The following is a 15,940-nucleotide window of genomic DNA, read 5'->3' on the forward strand; positions in this document are numbered from 1 at the left end:
CTGTTACATTCTTCACAGATGCTAGCAAAGAAGGAAAGGCTGCTTATACTGATATGAAAAATGACAAGGTTTTAAAAAATCCATATAAATCAGTTCAGAAGAATAAATTATTTGCAATTATTTCTCTTTCACAAAATTATTCTGAACCAGTAAATATTGTAATGGACTCTCAGTATGCACCAATAGCTCTGATGAAATGACATCGATGGAGAAACATTGGAAAATTCAGGATAGCTCAGAAGAAATAAGCTCTAATAGAATTTAAAATGATTTAGATAAAATTAATCAGAGATGTAAGGTCCTTTACAGGGACCAGTCTCTGAGAGTTGGATGCCAGGCCAGGTGGAAAGGTGGGGACGAGATTTTGCTTTTATTTCAGCAAACAGAAACCATTTTTGGTGTCCTACAAAACGCCTAAAGCTTCTCAGTGAACAATGGATAGCAAATGAAAAACTGCAGTATGGATTCCTTTTTTATGGATTTTTGCCGGCTTTGTAAAAACAGAAGCACTTCTCTTCTTTTCTTTTTGGATACAATTCTACAAGCAAGAGACAGGCTAGTTGGACTGAAAAACGGGGGATAATCCCAATCGGCCCACAGGGAAAGTTTTACCCTGGGGACTGCCCTTCCTTTTTCTGTCCATCAATTTTTCTTCTCTGGTTCTTGGAGGGTCAGAATTAGGATCAGGTATGTATGAATGCACATGCATGTAATTATGTTGTCTTTCTGTATGTCTGTCTGTGTTAAGTGTTTAAATATTGAAGTCAGACTGAAATCAGAAGTGGCAATCATACTCCAAAAAATTTTTTAAAGTGTGAGTGGTTTTTGGAGCTTATTAAGAGTTGTAAAATTAGAGCATGAAACCAAGGTAAAAACTGTTAAAGATTGATATAAAATGTTCATGATTTAGAATATCTAAAGTATAAGAACTATTAAATGAGCTGTTAAAAGAGAATTGAAATAATTGTATATAAAATAGGTTCAAAAGATATTGCTTTATTTTAAGAGATAACAGGTTTATTATAAGAAACTGGATAATATTCCATTCATATTTTATTGGAACATCTATGAAGTTTGAGAAGGAGGAAATTTCTAATTTTACTTATGGATGCCGGTGATTCTTCTTTGTCAATGAGAAAAGAATCTGATAACAGGAGTACTTCGGCAGTTACTGATTGTGGAAAAACCTGGACTGTGAAGTTCATCCAGAAATGGCATGAAAGTGTTGTTTTTGTTTAGAGACTAATTGATCTTCGTTGACAAATGTCTCTGAACCAGGACTGGAACTGAAATATTGCTTAATGTGTGTAAACTCTATATATGTAAACTCTGTATTGTAAAATGAAAAACAATTTCTGTAAAATATGGTTAGATTTTCTTAAGATTGTCTTGAGGTATTACTGGAAAGATTTGTGAAAATGTTTGTATTGTTTACTACTGGTCATTTTAAACAAAAAAGGGGGAAATGTTGGTATACAACATCCCATAATTTCAGGCCTAGCTAGGCCTGGATGTAAACAATGGTTTCTGTTATTGTTACTGTTACTTTAAATGACTGTTACTGTTTCCTTGGCTAAGTTATTTTGAATATTCAGCCTATGTGGCTGAATATTATTGGTTAGTACATTAACCTACTAAATAAAAGGAGGATGAGCAGGCTGCTCTCCGGCAGGCCATAACAAAAAACCTCCAGAGACAGTCATATGATCCTCCCCAAAAATATATATTTCTTCTGCGAATGAAATGCCTCGGACTGTCAAGTAGAACTGCAACATTGTTGCAACATTTATTTGATATAATATCTAAAAATCCTTTTCTAAAGTTAAGGTTATGCATATTTAACCTTACTTTTTTATTTTGTAGTTCAGCTATTTTATGTTTACAACTTTATATGTATTAATTTACTTATTGGGTTATATTGTCAAGGTCCAATGGAATCCTCTTTTATGAGGACATGCATTTGATCTAATATTGCTATTCTTTTAAGGATCTTGTTGTTGTACTTGGTATATTCAGGTACCTTATATATTTTTATTCATTTAGTTAGTTTTTGGGCCTCACACAGTGGCACCCCTGGCTTTCTCCTGGCTCTGTACTCATGGGCGTCACTCCTGGCAGGGCTTCGGGAAGGAATGAAGCCCAGTGAGCTGAATGCAAGTCAAACACTTTGCCTGCTATATTATCTCTCCAACCCATGATTTAAAAAAATCTTAGATAAGTTAGAATCTTGCATTATTATTTTTAATATATGAATAAGTATCTACCAAAACTGTTTGCTGACGGGACTATTCTTTCTCCATTGAATTATTCTCATACCATTGTCCACTTGGATTGGAGAGACAGTACAGTGTGTAAGGTTCTTTCCATGTATGTGACCAATCTGTGTTTGATCCCAGACATGTATTTGGTCCTGCAACTTCAACTGTGAGTGGAGATTGAGTTTAGCCAGATGTATCCTTCAAACAAATAAAAATTGACTATTAAAGTATGGATTTATTTTAGATATATCGATTATATTCTCTAGTCTATCTTGTTGATGTCCACCCTATTTCCATGTCAAAGCTTCAAAATTTTGTAGCCTTGTACAAGTTTACAGTGAAACTCTGATTTTTTGTTGATGAAGTGTAAGAGTACTGCACCAAACATGGTTCTTTTGTTTTATACTTCATTTTAGGCAGTTTTCTTGGGCTGACTCTACAGTGTAATTATCAACAGCCTTAGAAACAGAAGTATCTGTAATCGAGACAGTAACTCCAATTGCTCTGCCTCTTCTAACTCTATTTACTACCATTGCTCTCTAAACCCTGCTCTGTTCACTTGTTGCCTGTCACTTCTTGCTGCCTTTTCTTTCTTATCTTTGATATTTTTTCTAAATACTATCTGCTCTCTTCTCAGTAACTTGTATATATATATATATATATATATATATAACTTATAATATACATATAATGTATGCCCACAACTTAGTTGTTTCTGTTTCTGGTATTTGATTTGTTATACTGTATTAGGTAACACTGGATGACTTTGCGTAGATAGAAGACGGTGTGGAATTTTTGTGGGTGATTTTGCATATGCCATTAAAAGCATTTATAAAAATTTTCATTAATTTCCTTCTTCATTTCTTTAATATCATTTGTAAGGTTTTAATTTAGAAAATATAAGCTCTACTTTATTCTTTGACAACATATAGCAAATTATCTACCTTATTGTTTGGCAGTAAACATTGTTGGACTTGGGGGTGGAGGTTCACATCTAGTGATACTTAGGGCTTACTCCTGGCTCTACACTCAGGGGTCAGCCCTGTCAGTCAGTGCTCAGGGAGCTATATGTGACTGCCAGGGAATGAATTCAGGTCAACTGCAAGCAAGACAAGAGCCCTAACAGCTGAACTATTTCTCTGCCCCAAACACAATGTTTCTTGCTCATTTACTTGTACTTTGAAAGTTTGGTTAAATTTATTAGTAAAAATGTTTTTGTGTGTTGATTCTTTAGGATCATTTACATATATAACCATGTAGTTTGAGAACAGAAATAGTTATAATGCTTTCTTCCAAACTTGTAACTGTTTTTCTGGACTTCTTAATTTCGGTCCATGGCCTTCAGTTTCTCACCCAGCTCTATACATTTCAGCATCTTCTGATCAATATTGTGGAACATGTCTGGATTAATATGTTTCTTGGAGTTTTCATGAAAACTGACCTTAATTTACTTCTGATTAATAATGCTTGAAAAAAAATTAACCACCTTCTATCGCAGGCAGGATATTTTTCTCTGTCGTGAGGTCCAGATAACTGCACACAGCTTGACATATCTTGTAATGATAATGTAAAAATACCTTTGTTATCATTGAAATATATTATTCTTCTTATAAAGAGATAACAAGCATTGCTTCACTAGCTCCATTTTATTATTAAGAGTAAAAGTCTCACTGTGCTTGTTTACCAAGTTGTGGAGTTCTGAGGGATTATTAATTAAATGAACATGAAATAGAGCATGGTATACATTAAGAGGCTTAATGAATCTACCTATAGTTTGAGACTGTTTTTTGTACTTTGCCAAATAATATAAATAAAAAGCTATTTACTTTGCCAAGTAATATTAACAAAACTAGAGCACACTTTGATAGGATTCCTACATGACCTGACTGAGCACCATAGCAGGTGTAGTTATAATCTATTAATAAAAATGGAGAGCTCTTTTAGAGTTCTTCAGTCTGGTATAGATCATTGTCGTAGTAAATCAAAAGTTCTTTGAATCATAGAAGCCATTCTTCTAACAGATATCCATTATGTCCAATTTATATGGAAGGGCATGCTTAAAACTTTTTACCATGGTGCTGAGGATCTAGCACAGTGAGTAAAGTGGTTGCCTTGTATCTCTTATTTGGTCCAAACCCTGGCATCCCATATGGTCCCTAAACTCGCCCTAAGAGTAGAGCCTGGAATAGGCCCTGAGCAGATATGGGTTTTTGCTAGGAAACAGATCTGTCTGAAATCAGTATGTACTGAGGTCAACTGCTTTGTATTCATCTGCATCTTATCTATGGCTTGCTTAAGGATGTCAATACATCATAGGGGCTGTTTTATTTCCAGGAGTGCATTAGTCTCTTGGTAAAGTCCAGCAAAAGTGCCTGTTGCATATCGAATTTACTTTCTATTGTAAGTGTTGATAGTGTGAATCTGTGAGAATCCCATTTTAAAATGAGGAACACTGGATATAGAGAATTTAAAAATGAAGCACCAAGGATGCTGTTGTACATCCAGAGCTCTGAGTGCAGTTCTCAAACGCGACAATTTCTCAGCAAGAATTTCCCCACTACTTCACAAAACTGAATCATATGCCCTTGAAAGAAGAGCATATTATTACAGCATTGTTTACAAATTGCTCTAGAGCAAACTCCTTGTTTTCTGCAGGTGGTCAAAGCAGAGGCAGCTTGTTCTCCTTGACCAATAAATGTTATGTTAGCTATCTATTTTCTCTGAATATATTTCATTATGTTGAGGAAGTTTTATTTGTAGTGTTTTATTATGAAAGTCTATTGGATTTTGTCAAATGTGTTGTGTCAATTGAGATGATCCTGTATTCCCCCCTTCCTTCTATTAACATAATGTATTAGAATAAATTTCACCGTTTGAAATACCCAAACAACAGCTTAGTAAATCTCTCTCATTCATAATTTGTGATTACTGTAATATTTTTCTGGTTTTGACATTTTAACATTTTTTTAAAAAATAATGTTCTATAGTCATTGGTATGTAATTTACATATGTTGTCTTAATAGTTAGTGACAGGGTAATATTGAAATTATATAGTGAATTACAAAGAAAGAATTAAGCCAAGTGATTATTTTTGCATGTTGATATTTGATTTAATTTCTTATTTTTATTATTATAATGTAAGATAATAGTTGATAGTAGTATTAATGCTTAAGATCTTGATGTACAGTTACCTCACCACTAAAGTATCTAGAGACTCTTCACAAATGACTCAATTTTATATCTACTGCACAACTACCATACACTATGCTTCTTCTTCCCCCATATAGAATCCTATGTTTTGTACTCCAAGGTCAAGGTTTGTCATCATTTGATGCAGTCTTTAACTGTGCTTTATTTCTTTATATATCACTGATAAGTGAGATCATAAGGCTTCTGTTCTTCTCCCTTTCACTTTACAAATTTAACATAATATTTTCCAGTTGCCTTGAACTTGAAAGGAACTGAAAATGTCATTTTTTTCTTTAATAAAAATTTTATTTTATTAAATCACCGTGTGGAAGATTACAATGCTTTCAGGCTTAGGTCTCAGTTATACAATGCTGAAACAACAATCCCTTCACCAGTGCCCATATACCACCACCAAAAAAAAATATAACCCACACAGTACACCTCCCATCCCGCCCCCCCCAACCCCCTACCTTGTAACTGATAAGTTTCATTTTACATTCTGTTTACTTTGGTTACATTCAATATTTCAACACAAACCTCACTATTGTTGTTAGGAGTACCCCATTCGATTCAGACCTACTGTGAAGACAAATAAGGTACTGCGGCCGCGCGGTTTTGAATTTCTGTACTTTGACACAAAGTCCAGGGAGATTTCTTCCAGATATTGGATCATTGCAGGCTTGAAAACCCAATCTGTGGTTGTCTTAATATGGCGGACACTGCGCCCTTCATCCCCGGATAGAAAGAGGCGAGAGAGAGAAATACCTTTCCCCTCCTGGGCGGGCACGGGGCCGAGACTTAGTTCTCAGGCTGGAGACATTCTGCGAGGAGTTGCCCATGCGGAAAGAGGATTTCTTGGTCTGGATTCACGCTTGTGCAGCTGCGGAGAGGCCGCACACGCGTGCGGCCCCCGGGATCACATCTCGGCGGTCTGAAAATGTCATTTTTTATAACTCCATAGAATTCAGTTGGACAGGCATATCACAACTCTATTATCCATTGATTCATTGTTAGACATTTGGATTATTTATATATCCTGGATATTGTACTAAGTGCTACAGTGAACATAGGTGTGTATAAAGTTTATTTAAATCAATATTTTGTTGTGTTAGAGGAAGATGCCAAAAAAATGAAATCACAAGATGATATTGTTAGCACAAAAGCAGATTTTCCTGTGCTGCTGGGATCTTGAAAATTGTATGAAAGATTTGTATACAAAGCTCAGAAGATAGAAAGCTAGTTTATTGTTCAGATAAACTAAATGGATTTGGATCACTCCCTAGATTTCCAGACCTGTCCTTTACGTGTGAATGGCATCATTAGCCCTATCCCTGTTGCTGCCTGATACCATGAATGACTTCCCTGTCTGGTCCTATGCAGTCTACTTATTTCCAGTGAACTATGTCCTGGTCCTGTCACTGTACCACTCTCTCTATCCTGAATAGATAGAGAGCTTTTCCCAGTCTGTGGATACGACCACATGCATGTGGATGAGATTCCTGTGCTCTGTACTCATTGTTGGGCCTCTGACATATACCCCAGCAGTTCCTTCCATCCTCTCTTGAATTTTCTGTAGTCTCTGCCATGGCTACGTGTGAGCTTTTCTGGGTGTCTGAGCCCTGCGTAAACCTGAGACTTCCTGGGTATTTGAACCCTGAATATTCTGTTCCTGTATAGGCCTATGAGGCCTGCCTGTACTGGTTCATGTTTCTGAGGCTCACAGCCCTACCTGAGAGAGTCTAAAGAGCATGTGCTCACAGAGACGGGGGACTTGTAGCCTCCTTTTATTTGCTGCTGGTCCCAGATCCAGTCATCATATTATCTATTTTTATGGTTACATATACCATGAGTGGAGATTTAAAGTGACCTGGTGCTCCACACTTCGGCTCCTGCTGTACCATTCTCCACTCAAAAGGTGGTTATCCTAAATTCTTTTAGGGATTGGGGTGAAGGTCCTTCTTTTAAAAACATCTATTTTGATGAGAGTTTTTATACTGATTGGGTCCTGGATCTTCTGAAATATTTACTCATCTATTGATATGAGATATGTTATATATTCTTTTATTGAAATGGTATATCATGTTGATTAACTTGTAAATATTAAATGATTCTTGCATCCTCAGGATATTTGATCATGGTGTATGATCCTTGAGATGAGATGCTGGATTACTTTTATTTTTAAATTAATTTATTATTTAATTAGTGAAATACCGTGAAGGTACAGTTACAGATTTATACATTTTATGCTCATGTTTCCCTCACATAAAGTTCGAGAACCCATCCATTCACCAGTGCCCATACTCCACCACCAGTAAACCCAGCATCCCTCCCATCCTCCCCAATCCCATCTCCCCCCACCCCACCCTGCCACTGTGGCAGGGTATTCCATTTTGTTCTCTCTCTCTCTAATTAGGTGTTGCAATAAAGATGTTGAGTGGCCATTGTGTTCAGTCTCTAGTCTACATTCAGCACGCATCAATCCTCCCCCGCATGGCCTCCAACCACATTTTACTTTGTGTTCCCTTCTCTATCTGAGTTGCCCTCTCCCCAGAATGTGAGGCTAGCTTGCGAGCCATGGAGTCAACCTCCTGGTACTTATTTCTACTATTCTTGGGTGTTAGTCTCCTACTCTGTTATTCCACAGACGAGTGTAATCCTTCTATGTTTGTCTCTCTCTTTCTGACTCATTTCACTTAGCATGATACTTTCCATGCTGATCCACTTATATACAAAATTCATAACATCATTTTTTCTAACAGCTGCATAGCATTCCATTGTATATATCTACCAAAGTTTCTTCCACAAGTCATCTGTTCTAGGGCACTCGGGTTTTTTCCAGATTCTGGCTATTGTAAACAGTGCTGCAATGAACATATAAGTGCAGATGTCATTTCAACTTTACTTTTTTGCTTCTCTGGGATATATTTCTAGCAGTAGTATTGCTGGGTCAAATGGGAGATAAATTTCTAATTTTTTTGAGAATCGTCCATATTGTTTTCCAAAAGGGCTGAACCAGTCGGCATTCCCACCAGCAGTGTAGAAGGGTCCCTTTCTCCCCACATCCTCTCCAACAGTGGTTGCTTTTGTTCTTTTGGATGTGTGCTAGTCTCTGTGGTGTGAGGTGGTATCTCATGGTTGTTTTGATCTGCATCACCCTGAGGATTAGTGATGTAGAACACTTTTTTATGTGCCTTTTGGCCATTCGTATCTCTTCCTTGGTAAAGTTTCTGTTCATTTCTTCGGCCAATTTTCTGATGGAGTTGGATGTTTTCTTCTTGTAGAGCTCAACCAGTGCTTTATGTACCCAGGATATCAACCCTTTATAGGATGGGTATTGGGTGAATATCCTTTCCCATACTGTAGATTGCCTTTGTATTCTGGTCACTGTTTCTTTTGCGGTGCAGAAGCTTTTTAGTTTAATGTAGTCCCGTTTGTTTATCTCTGTTTCTACTTGATTGCTTAGTTCTGTGTCATCTTTGAAGATACCTTTATCTTCAATATTGTGGAGGGTTTTGCTGACCTTGTCTTCAATGTACTTTATGGTTCGTGGTCTGATATTGCGGTCTTTAATCCATTTTGATTTGACTTTTGTGCATGGTGTCAGGTACAGGTCTAAGCCCATTCTTTTGCAGTTATGCCAGCACCATTTGTTAAAGAAGCTTTCCTTGCTCCACTTCACATTTCTTGCTCCCTTATCAAAGATTAGATGATCACACATTTGAGGTTGTGTGTAGGAATATTCCACCCTGTTCCATTGGTCTACGGTTCTGCCTTCGTTCCAGTACCATTATGTTTTAAGTGTTACTGCTTTGTAGTAAAGTTTGAGGTTGGGGAGGGTGATGCCTCCCATCATCTTTTTCCCAAGAATTGTTTTAGCTATCTGTGGGCGTTTATTGTTCCATATGAATTTAAGGATTGCTTGATCCATTTCTTTGAAGAATGTCTTGGGAATACTTATACGGATCGTGTTAAATCCGTATAGTGCCTTGGGCAGAATTGCCATTTTAACAGTGTTTATTCTCCATATCCATTAGCAGGGGATATGTTTCCATTTCCTCATGTCCTCTTTTTTTTCATGGAATAGCGTTTGATAGTTTTCTTTGTAGAGGTCATTTACTTCTTTAGTTAAGCTGATTCCGAGGTATTTGATTTTCTGAGGCACGATTGTGAATGACATTTCTTTTTCCATGTCCCTTTCCTCTGTCTCATTGTTTGCATATAGGAAGGCCATGGATTTTTGGGTATTGATTTTTTAGCCTGCAACTTTACTGTACAGGTCAATTGTTTCTAACAGTTTCTTAGTAGAGTTTTTAGGCTTCTCTAGGTATAGTATCATATCGTCTGTGAATAGTGAGAGTTTCTTACTTTCCTATCTGAGTGCCCTTAATAACTTTTTCTTGCCTAGTGGCTATTGCTAGTCCTTCCAGTACTATATTGAAGAGAATTGGTGAGTGTGGGCATCCTTGTCTTCTGCCTGATCTTAGAAGAAAGACCCTTATTTTTTCCTCATTGATATTAATGCTTGCCATAAGTTCGTGGCAGATGGCTTTGACTATCTTGAGGAAAGTTCTGCTAAAAGCCATTTTGTTGAGAGTTTTTATCGTAAATGGATGTTGGATCTTGTCAAATACTTTCTCTGCATCTATTGATATGATCATATGGCTTTTATCTCTACTTTTGTTGATATGATCGATTATGTTGATTGATTTACAAATGTTAAACCATTTTTGCATCCCCGGGATGAATCCCACTTGGTCATGGTGTATGATCTTTTTGATAAGTTGTTGGATCCTAATAGCTAATATTTTGTTGAGAATCTTGGCATCAGTGTTCATCAGGGATATTGGTCTATAATTTTCTTTGTTAGTGGTGTCTTTGTTTGTTTTTGATATTAGGGAGATATTTGCTTCATAGAAACTATTTGGGAGAGTTCCTGTCTTTTAAATTTCCTGGAAAAGCTTGAGGAGAACTTGCAACAGGTCTTCATTAAGTGTTTGGAAGAATTCGCCAGTGAATCCATCTGGACCTGGGCTTTTGTTTTTGGGGAGAGTTTTGATTACAGTTTAGATTTCCTTGATATTTATGGGCCTTTACATGCATTTCAAGTCTTCTTGATTCAGTCTTGGGAGATTGTTGGAATCAAGAAATTTGTCCACTTCTGTTTGGTTCTCTTGTTTTGTGGCATACAAACTTTCAAAGTAGTCTCTGATGATCTTTTGAATCTCCTTGGTTTCTGTTATGATGTCCCCCTTTTCATTTCTGATTCGGTTATTAGGTTTCTCTCTCTCCTTCTTTGTGAGTCTTGCCAGCAGTTTATCAATCTTATTTATTTTCTCGAAGAATCAGCTCTTTGTTTCATTGATCTTTCAGATTGTTTTTTGGGTTTCCATATTATTAATTTCTGCTCTAAGTTTTGATATTTCTTTAATTCGATCTAGTTTGGGTTCCTTTTGCTGGTCCTCTTCTAAGAACTTGAGCTGCAAAGTCAAGCTATCTATATAGGCTCTTTCTTCCTTCCTGAGGAAAGCTTGCAGAGCTATAAATTTTCCCCTTTACACAGCTTTAGCTGCATCCCATAGGTTCTGGTAGCTTGTGTCTTCATTCTCATTTGTTTCGAGGTATTTTTTTATTTCTTCTTTGATTTCCTTCTTGACCTACTCATTGTTCAACAGTGAGTTGTTTAATTTCCAGGTGTTTGATTTGGCTCTCCGCATCTGTGTGTGATTAACTTCCATGTTTCGTTCATCATGGTCTGAAAAGATAGTTGATACAATTTCTATCTTACCGATTCTATTAAGGTATATTTTGTCTCCCAGAACGTGGTCTATTTTGGAAAACGTTCCATGTGCTCTGGAAAAGAATGTGTATTCTTTCTTTTTGGGGTGTATAACCCTGTATAGGTCTATTAGCCCTATCTCCTCCATTTATTCATTCAGAACCATTGTTTCCTTGCTGAGTGTTTTTCTTTTCGACCTATCCAGAGGTGATAAGGCACAGTTGAAGTCTCCAACTACTATCGTTGTGCTAGTTATGTCCCCCTTAAATTCTATCAGGAGTTCTTTTAAGTATTTAGCTGGTCGTTCATTAGGTGCGTATATGTTTATGAGTGTGATTTCTTCCTGTTGTACATATCCCTTGATGAATAAAAAATGGCTTTCACTGTCTCTTCTGATCTTTTTAGCCTGAAATCTATGTTGTCGGATACTAGTATGGCCAACCCAGCTTTTTTGAGGTAGCTGTTTGCTTGCATGATTGTTTTCCATCCTTTGACTTTGAGTCTGTGTTTGTTCTGGCTATTCAGATGTGTTTCTTGTAGGCATCAGAGAATTGGGTTTAGTTTCTGAATCCATTTTGCCACTCTGTGCTTCTTATTTGGTGCATTTAGAGCGTTAACATTGAGAGAAATTATTGTCATGAGATTTTTCCATCTTTCTGTAGGGTTTGTTGTTTTTCTAGGGTTTTTCCTTGTCTTATAATAGCCATTTTAGTCCTTCTTTTAAGTTTGGTCTTGAGTCTATGAAGTTCCTGAGCTGTTGCTTCTCCGTGAATTAGTGTATGGTTCCTTCAAGTATAACTGAGAGTTTAGCCGGGTCAAGTATTCTTGGTGAGGCGTTCATTTCATTAAGTTTTTTCACTATATCCCACCATTTTCTTTGGGCTTGGCAGGTTTCCTCTGATAGGTCTGCTGTGAATCTAAGGGGGTGCTCCGTTGTATGTGATTTCCCTCTTTGATCTTGCTGCTTGCAGTATTGTGTCTCTATCCATGGCATCCATCATTCTGACTATGATATGCCTTGGAGTGTTTTCACTGGGGTCCCCTTTAGTTGGCACCCTTCGGGCTCCTTGGATCTGGATGCCTGCATTCTCTAGCTCTGGCAATTTCTTAATAATGATGTCTTTAATTGTGTTTTTTTCATTGGGATTGGTTACCTGTGCTTCTGGTACTCCAATGATTCTTATGTTGTTTCTCTTGAGGTCATCCCCTAAGACTCTAATTTGCTCCAGTTCCATTTCGAGGTCTTTTGCCATTATTTGTTGTTGCCTATATGCTTTCTTCAGCTTATCTTCAATCTCACTGATTCTGTCTTCGGCTCTAGTCATTCTACTACTGAGGGCTCTTACTGAGTTTTTTATTTCATCTACCGATTCTTTTAATTGTGTCACTTCTCTTCGTAGCTTTGAAATTTCTGCTCTCATTTCTTCCTGGATTATCTTTGTCGACCATTCCCAAGCTGCATCCATATCCTCCCTTAATTTATTGGATGTTCTTTCCATAGTTGCTTTGAGTTCATCAACGATCTTTATGATTTCCTCTCTGAATCCTATATCTGAGAGGAGGTTATATTTCTGGGAAGTCCCTGTTGAGTTTTCTGAGATCCTCTCTTCCATCTCTCCTGGCGGTGGGGATTTTCACTGTTTTATCATGTTGTTATGGGCTGTACTGTTGGCACAGTTCCTTAGCTTGTGTGGGGTCTCAGTTGAAGACGTGGGGCTATGGTCTCTTTACAAAGGACATTTTGTGCAGCTTGATATGTTCACTGACAGTTTTTGTGAAATTACGATAAGCTAGTCTATTTGATTATTAGCATATAGTGACTGAGATGACCAGGGTATTCTTCATAGGAATGGGTTATAACAATTGTGATCAAAGGTCGATGTATGGAATGAGAGAAATAACTGCGGCCACTCGAGAAGGAGGACACGCCCCCTCTGAGACCACGCCTCCTAAAGTGAGGATACGCCCCAACAACCTGGGGAAGAGGCGGGGCTCAGGGCAGCGCAAAGAATTGACTGAGAGCAGCGAGGCTGGGCGGGCTGGGAGCTTCAAATCCCCAGACCCCAGGCGGGGGGCGATCCCAAACATTTTCTTAATTGGGAATAGCAGCTTTAACCAAATTTACTGTTAGACCTGAGACCCAAATGACTGATCCTACCCCTGAAGACAGGCAAAATCTACCACTCCTCTATAGGACTAGAAACAAAGTAGCAACACTTCTTATCCAGGACAAAATACAAGAGAACATCTTTAAAAACCTCCTTCCCCAGTTCCTCCCACCTTCTGGTAGGTGTGGCCTACAACTGCCACTACACTCAAGACCTTTTCATAGGTATATTTGCCCCAGGATAAAGGCTTGACCATTCATAGCCTATAGTCTTTTTTTTATTAATTTATTTTTTAATTAGTAAGTCACAGTGAGGGTACACTTACAGATTCACACATTTTTGTGATTGTTTTACCCTCATGCAATGTTTGAGAGCCCATTCCTCCACCTGTGTTGTCCATTCTCCACCACCAATGAACCCAGTATCCCTCCACCCCCCAATCCCACCCCCCCTCCCCAACCCGCCTCTGTGGCAGGGCATTCCAATTTGTTCTCTCTCTCTCCTTTTGGGTGTTGTGGTTTGCAATAGGGGTATTGAGTGGCCATTATGTTCAGTCTCTAGTCTACTTTCAGCACGCATCTCCCTTCCTGCGTGGGATCTCCAATCACATCTTACTTGGTGTTCCCCTCTCTATCTGGGATGACTTTCCCCCAGCATGTGAGGCCAGCTTCCAAGCTATGGAGCCAACCTCCTGGTATTATATACTACTATTCTTGGGTATTAGTCTCCTACTCTGTTATTTTATTTTCCACAGATGAGTGCAATCTTTCTATGTCTGTCCCTCTCTTTCTGGCTCATTTCACTTAGCATGATACTTTCAATGTTGATCCACTTATATGCAAAGTTCATGACTTCATCTTTTCTAACAGCTGCATAGTATTCCATTATATAGATATACCAAAGTTTCTTTAACCAGTCATCTGTTCTCGGGCACTTGGGTTTTTTTCCAGATTCTGGCTATTGTAAACAGTGCATGGCCTATAGCCTTATAGAACTACATCCTTTGATACATTCTCAGTCAAATGTGTTTTTCCTAACTCCAGGGATTAAAAAAAACTGTAAAACTGAGCCGCAAAGTTACTATAAAAATCCCAGAAGAAAATCTTGTCCATGACCTCTGTATTAATCTTTGGCCACTTAAGATGTTTTTCCAATAGAGGATAATAAATTTGGCCTTGCCTAACAAATTCCCATGCTTGAGGAGAAGGGAAAGGTCTAGAATACAATTACTGAATATGCCATGTTTCTTCAGTTCTCTATCTACCCAGGGATCTGAATTTTGCTGTAACTATTGGTTTTGAGTTTAGGTTTTGCATATGAGAAAAAAGTACTTTTATTACTTTTGGCCTGCTCAATTTTTCCAGATGCTTACCATATGTTATTAATATTTCTCCCTGTTCAATTTCTGAGCTCTCTAGTGGTCCTGACCTTAATATGTCTATTGTCTTCTGACTTGAGGCCATGACTGAAGGCCCCGTGTTCAGGCACCAGATAGGTTATCAAAAAAGCACAATTTCCTGTGCTGGTGAGTTTTTGAGAATTGTATGAATAATTTGCATACAAGACTCAGAAGATAGAAAGTTAGCTTATTGTATAGATAAAGTAGATGGTTTCAGGTCCATCCCCAGATATCCAGACTTCTTGTTTACCCATAAATGACATCACTGCTCTTGTTCCTGATGTTGCCCTGTACCATGAATGACTTCCCTGTCTTGCCCCATGCAGTCAATTCATTTTCCATGATCAATGGCCAGGTCCTGTCCCTGTACTACTTTGTCTATCCTGTGTAGGCATTCCTCAGTCTCTGGCCAAGGACACATATGTGTGGGTGAAATTCTTGTGCTCTGTGTCTGTCACTGGTCAGTTCCTGTCATTTTGTCCAGGCTTTCCTAGTCTCCAGCCATGGTTATGTGTGTATGGATTAGACTCCTGTTCTCAGCACCTTGTCACTACATGGGCTTCTGAGTCTTGCTTGAACCTGAGATTTCCTGGGTGCCTGAGTGTTTGTCTGCATTCTGTCCCTGTCCCTCTGTGGCCTGCCTGTACTTGGCCATGTTTCCAGGGTGGAAAATCTTACCTGAGATAGGAGAGAGTCCAGAAACTGCTCCTCAAAGAAAGAGAGATGGGGTTGGAGACTTCATTTTATCTGCTGCTGGACCCATCCCCAGCCATCTCATTATCAATTCTTAGGGGCTTCCTGTTCCAAAGGTGTAGATTTAAAGTGACCTGGTGCTCCAGACTTTTGCTCCTTTTGCTCATTTTGTATCAATGTAGAAGTTGCATTTTTTTTCAGAAATCTCTATGCTGTTTTCCACTGTGGTTGACTCAGAAGGCATAGCGACCAACAGTGAAAGATTTTTCACCACAGCTTAAGATATTTTCACCAGCATTATTTTTTTCTTTCTTTTTATCTAAAATCATAAAATATTTTTAAGAGGAAGGAAACGAAGGGTGAAAACAGGAGGAACTTTCCAGATTATTTTAGGGGTCTCCTTAAGCAAGATTCCAGATTAAGTCAGAAATCTTTATCTTTTAACAAAAGGTGGTGGGTAGGCCCCTTTAATTTAGTTTTTACAGATGGGCAAGTAAAACATGAGGAATGGTGTTGA

At 38.1% G+C, this 15,940-nt stretch overlaps 1 pseudogene; it reads right to left on the minus strand.

Moving 5' to 3' along the window:
* Positions 1–3,579: 3,579 nt before the first annotated feature.
* Positions 3,580–15,072, minus strand: LOC129399792 (COP9 signalosome complex subunit 3-like; annotated as a pseudogene).
* Positions 15,073–15,940: the final 868 nt, after the last annotated feature.

The sequence above is a fragment of the Sorex araneus genome, chromosome X (genome assembly GCF_027595985.1).
Source record: "Sorex araneus isolate mSorAra2 chromosome X, mSorAra2.pri, whole genome shotgun sequence".
NCBI classification, from domain to species: domain Eukaryota; kingdom Metazoa; phylum Chordata; class Mammalia; order Eulipotyphla; family Soricidae; genus Sorex; species Sorex araneus.